Here is a 6462-nt window from a genome sequence, read left to right as displayed (position 1 = left end):
TTGCCGCTCTCGTCACACTAGCCTATTCATTTTTTTGCTCCTTATAATGGGAGGAAGCGATGTATACCTAGGGTGTCCATGATATGCGAGACTTGATGAGTTAATTCCCAAGGGGGCGACTGAAGGCTCAGAAAAAGCGATTCCTGGAGTGGGGCGCCTTCGATATAACCGCGACGCGCGGAAGGGCGTAGCCAGCAAACCATAGTGGCCATTGCGTTCTCAGCGGCTTTTTGGTTGGCTTTTTGTGTCACATTATTGAGGTTTCGTGCGCCCATGGTGAATGTAAACCTTTTTCTCTGTTTTAAACGCGAAGTGTGCTATGTCATTGTTCTGAACGTATCACCCAATTCCTGCAAAAGCCTCCAATAAGAGGCTAGCAGTATGTTCTAAATAAAAAATAAAAAAATCACTGCGGTGACACTTCGGAAACCGTGAACTCCACCACCCCAGTAGGATTTCCAGGGGAAACCAAAAATAATATGGCTGAAAAAGAAGTCTGGTCGAGATTCCAGCGTACAGGCAGGAGGTGGGAGGGGGGGGCGCTAGAACAAAGAATTAAAATGCGATAAATGTAGGCTTGTAAACATTAAACGAAGGTTGGTTGTCCCGAACACAATGGGTGGAAATTGTATGCACAACCGGTACGCGCTTAATCAGCATTTAGGACATTAGAACCTTCGGCTGTTTTCCAAAAGGCCCGTTTTTCCTCCCCGACAATATCCTAGACCAGTGTTCGCGAATTCATTTTAGCAAGGCCGCCCAGCCTACGTAATACTTTTCATAAGGTTTTCTTCATTCTGGGGGGCTAGCTAATGTTTGTTACTTTTTGGATATTGAGAGTGTGCATGTAATTTAGGTAATTTGAGGGTGTGTAATTAAAAAAAAAATACAAAAGAGGCGGGCGGTAGACCATCGTAAACACGGGTAATTGTCTTAGCTAAAAAAGAGCGAATATAAATTAACAACACGTCATAAAATACAAAAAACGTGTGCTAAAGAATTCAATCGGCTGCATAAAAGGTGTCCCCTGGAAGAGGTATTAAACAAAAATATATAAATTTAGAATTTCTAAAAATACCTGGCAATGGCATCAATCAACGAAATAAATTCACTGATCCAGAATGTTGTCCATAACCCACGTTAAGCGGAAATAAAAATATAACGGCTGTCGCAAACACGCAAGCACCGGATAATTTGGTCGCCGAAACGCCCGTACACCGATATGTCCGTACACCGAAATTTCCGCACCGAAATATCGTGCACCGAAATGTCCTCGAGCCGTCTGGAGTTTGTCCGGTGCTCCCTGAAAAAATTCGCCTAGGAGCGTTTCTTTTGATTATCTTTATCTCCAGATAATCTGCTGCCGGCGGTGTTAATATTCGTATAATATACGTGGTTCGATGTGATTTTTAAATGTCTCACTTAATTTAAAAACCTTATTGTAACGTTAATGTAACGACGCGTTCAAATTTTCGAAGTGGAACTGGAACGCGTTCCTTTCGCAATAAAGGAACTTGTAACGGGAACTCGTTTCAAAATTGGCAAGGAACGAGGAACGAGCTTTCGTTCCTATTTTGGAGGAACGTGTACAACACTGCCGAAGGGCTAGGTATCACACGGAGAGAGCCCACGCGGGAGACAGACGGTGCACTCACCGAGCACATCTGCGGGTTTACCCCCTGCGTTCTTGCTGAATGCCATGTGATAGCGTCACGCTACCTTTCGCGCCGCTGTGCGCTCCGCTCACGGCACGTGTGGCGGCCGTGTGCGCTCCTTGTGCATGCGCTAGGATGCGGTTATATAAATATAAAAGGAATCTCACAACAACGCATGGCATCGCACTTCTCTTTCGTCTCTGCCACCGATCCTGTCGTCTCTGTCGGAAGCGACGGAAACAGAAGTGAGATCGTCTAACACCGGGTTTGAGTTTCCTTCATTTTGCAAAAAAAGTGTCCACTCATGTGCTACACCAATAAAACTCAACCAACCACCGTTCATAAATCCTGCATTCATTTAACCTTAACAAAGAACAGGCAAGAAAGGGTATGGTTAAGTGCATTTCACTTGTCTCTGGTTTCATCTTTTGTAGAGTCACGTGTGTGAATTCAAGTGACGTTGCATGGGTAATCACTGTGGGTGTCGTTTACAGCATCGTTTTCAAACCACCTTCATAGGGTGGATTGGCGGGCATTTTTTGCCCACAGGGATCGTTTTTGCTCACGTCGATGAAACCGTTGGGGGGGGGGTAGAGGTATACAGCTTTGCTGTAAAAAATGCCTGCAGTATGTGTTGTATTCCACTCCATGCCCATGATTCCACTCCATAGAGCCAGTAATGCGCAACGGCTCCTGGCGTCCCTGGAGGTGGTACCTACATTTATTAATTGGTCCTTTCTACAGTGATGTTTTTGTAACTATAATAGTATATCACGGCTGTGATAGTATTGTTTCGCGTGCAGAGTATGTTATCCCAACTACAAATTCAGGCCGACCGATTACAAGCAACTTCTGAATAGAGTAGTTCCATATGACAAGTCTCAAGCTATGAAAGCTTTGAATATGGGCCGTTTGATTATCCTTGCTCCTGATTTGTTCGTATGCGTGCCAGCACGAATCGCTGCGTAGTTTACGTAACTTTTGCTGTGCTCATTCATACCTGAATTACAGAAGCAATAGGTGCATGCGTCCTCAATTATGGCGCGGCCTTGATAGTTTCCGCGCCACAATACGTGTCCCCATTACATTTAGCACGCGCCTTCTTACAAGTGCAACTCATGGTGCATTAAAGTGAGGCGTCTTAAAGGGACAGAAAACCGATTATTGTCGAGTATATATTCTCTATCCCAAATGAAAGAGCATCACTTAAAGCACCTTGACGAGAAACGGTCTTGCTGATAACGCCCCAGAACTTTTTAAATCGAAATTTTTAGATCTGCGAATTTTGAAAATGTTTAGAAATGCATATACAATTTAACATTGTACAAATACTTGTGTTGAAAGGTTTTCAATACGTACATAAACGTTTCAGCAGTTACAGTAGCTGCTAGGTTTGCAGGTCGGCTACCGAGTCGGCTTTCTAAGTAGAAAGCCACAACGCATTCACAAGGCCCACCTTCACCTGGAACCATAAAACACACTGGCAACGGGGATGCGTACTGGGATCGCATTTAATTCGTGTGTATTATTCCCATCCAATCCCGAATTTTAATTTTAAAAAATCTGAGAGCTGACACTATAGCTGATTAGCGATCGCAGTGACATAGTTTGTCTCGGGTGTCTGCTAGTTTCTGCATAGTGTGTCTACTAGTTTCTACCTTTAATTTTATGCGTGGTGAATAAAACTTCATGTAAAGTTCATTTCAATAGCCAACACGCCCCTTCACCAAGTGTGTGATCATTTCCTTAGCCGGTGCAGTATTGCATTCTGGGTCAATTTTCCTGCTTGGAACTTCTGATTATGCTAGGTGGCAAGTTGAAGGTGAACTTGAGTGAGTTTGTGTTGTGGGTGCCCAAGAGTTTTTGTGAGGGTGTAAAGGTGGGCAGTCGAAGGGCCGTTTTGTAGGCTTTCCATTTAAGGAAACACTGGTTCCAGAAACATCTTTTTTTTTTGCTTTACAACCAATTCTGAAAACTTCATAGGCTTGTTCAGTTTTTTTAGCTGATTTCAAATATCTAATTAGTTTTGATGTGAGGCAACTAGTTTCTGTGTTCATTTAAAAGAATTCGTTGGTTGTTTATGAGAACAGTAGAAAAAAAACTATTCAAGATTGCCAGCAAGACATGAATAGATACCAGAAGTTGTGGAGAATGAAACATGGGAAGTAGTTTTTTGTTTTGCAATCACATACAAGTTTACACCAATTCTAAGTTCTAGGTTTGAACTACTACTGCTAACCAATTAAAAATAATGCTAATTAAACAACTACTGAAATGCAAGATCTGCTTCCCTTATCGCATGGTTTACACATTCAGCTTCACAGTGCGAAAGAAGTGATCATTTCTAGTTGCACTACATGCTGGGATGTACTGTCGGCATCAAATGGAACGCGAACATGAAAATATGGACCAGAACGTGCAGAACCAGAACGGGCTAGGGCAAAGGCCAGTTCTTCGTCCTCCTTCGGGTGTTTGGTTTGGGTGGAGCAGGGGTCAAGAACTTTGCTCGAGCAGTCGGTGGCGGCTGAAACCATAGCTCCACGTGGCTGTGTCAATACAAACAACGTGCAGATTTCCTCGAGTTCCTGGACTCGCAGCTCTCTCCGCAGGGGTGGAGATCTTGTCGAAGGCGGTCTTCTCATGTAAAATGCGGAGGCTGTCTAATAGGTGTCTGCTCGCAGTTATCTTGGTGAGGTGATCCAGGTGCGCAGTGTGTTGCACGGCTTGCACCTTGATTTGTTCCTCGAAAGTGTTGCGCGCACCCAACGCGTCATATTTTTCGTTTGGAGCGTGCATGGGTATTCCTAGGGCTTAGTCATGCTCATTTCTTGATGAGGCTGCTTGGTTTGCAGTCATTTTAAATATTTACGGAATTGTGGAGTTGTTAGGGGTTTGTGTGAGGGAGAGGCTGGAAGATGGGTACTTGTTGTTAAGGGGGGATATGGCGATCCACCCGCCCCAGTTGACTGAATATTGCTTCACTACAGTTCGCAAACTGGGGTCACTTCAAATGTAAGCTGAATAATCTTGCGCAAGCGCTGTTGGGTAATGAAATTGTAGGTGTAAAACTATATTATGACCATTGATCTAAATTCCTGCGTAGGCTAAATAAATGGTGGGAAGCGGCAGCGTCCCGCGGTGTCCTACGGCTGCGGGTCGAATATGACAAGCGTTAGGTCGGCGGGGGAGCGGGGGCGATGCTACGATATGAACTAGACATTCTAGCTTCACCGTACTATCAGATCCGTTCGCCCCTAACGAGATCCGCGGCTTGTTTGGTTTTGATAATCAGTATCCTGGAGTAGCTACCTAGCGATGATAAATAAGAGTATCTAAACAAATGGCGTAAACATGCACAAGCAAACCGCGGTATGTACGTGTCGCGCGGGCGCCGGCTGGCAGCTTGTTATGTAGCTTTGTGCTTTACACAAATATTGACGCCCAGGTGCAACATACGACGCGGGGCGCTGCGCGTTTCTCGCGCAAGCACGACCATTGCCCAGGTCAGGTTAGTTTTTCCAGACTGCTCTCACACTATAGTTCGCGTAAATCCATATCGCGGCCTCTCAACGCCGAAAGTGCACAACAAACGTCTTCGAATCGAGCACGCATTAATAAAAAAAGTAAAAGCATTGCACGCACGGCATAGAACTCGCCGGCCAATAAGATGGCTCTAGCGGCGCCGTAGTGCGCGGTGTGCCGGAGCACGACCGGCTTTATAAATAGCGACCTGCGCACGCGCCGTTTTCCTACGGGGCTACGCGGTCCTGTTTTTTCCCGCCGTATACATTTTAGGGTTTGGACAATTTATTAGGCTTTGTTGACATTAACAGAGCGATGACAATGCTGACAACCTGGCAGTTGTTATTATCATCGCGCCACAAAGGCGGTGCGTTCGGAGAGCTATTTTTCTGCCCTACACTGAAGGTGCGGGGAGTTTCTTTGTGCAGCTGAGCCACCCAGGCTTGGACCACATGATGGAGCGTGTTTTTATGCTGCTGACTACTGCGCCGGACGACGGGTCGTCTGCAGCTGGCGAGCCTGCTGAAGTGGCGTGGTGCAGCCTGGCCGAGGGAGTCGGCCGTCTCTACTTTGCGGCCACGGGCCATCACGGATGCACCGCCACCTTAGAAACGCTTGCTTGGGCTGGCTGGTGCGATTCTTCACGGATCTACCTGCCTGCAGACATCAGCGGGTGATGACCGCGCCTGCTGGAACACTGCCAGCGGTGGCATTGGACAAGCGGAAGCCGGCGTAGGGAACGCTATGCAGTGACTAACGATTTAATCGACGAACGAACTTTCCGTCGCCTCTAGTCCTGTAGTCGGCTCTCGCCGGCGTACGCAAGAAATTTAGGAGGGAGGGATGTGGGGATCGCGACTTTCACGCGAACCCCTTTCTGGCTAGCTTCCCATCGCGGCTGGAGTTGCACAATGCGCCTCGCTCGCGCGACGGGAACCATACGAGAGGGCGCCAGCGACCAGAGTCTTCGTTGTCGCCAGGGTGGAGGCGTTGACCCTTTTCCCCTCTGCCTTACCTGAGAACCAGTTCTTCCTCGGCACTAGCGCCACCAAATGGCGAGGTCTGGTGGGTTGTCGCATGACTAGAGGACGCTCTCTTGTCTTGGGGATGCGGTGGCGCGCGGACGTTTCGGCGGCCAGTCCGGACCTGGGAAACGCGCCACAATGGGACGTGTCCGGGCGAGCTGGGAGACTGCAACCGCGCTCGCACGCGCAGCGCTCCGCTGCTCCGGTATGCCATCGGTGATTCAAACCATCTCGATCTCTAGCGTTGTTTAATGCCACGC

Source organism: Haemaphysalis longicornis, unplaced genomic scaffold, assembly GCF_048455015.1.
Source record: "Haemaphysalis longicornis isolate Haplotype H1 unplaced genomic scaffold, Haemaphysalis longicornis Haplotype H1 scaffold_8, whole genome shotgun sequence".
Lineage (NCBI taxonomy): Eukaryota > Metazoa > Arthropoda > Arachnida > Ixodida > Ixodidae > Haemaphysalis > Haemaphysalis longicornis.
The sequence above is the reverse complement of the archived record's forward strand: the minus strand, read 5'-3'. Positions refer to the sequence as shown.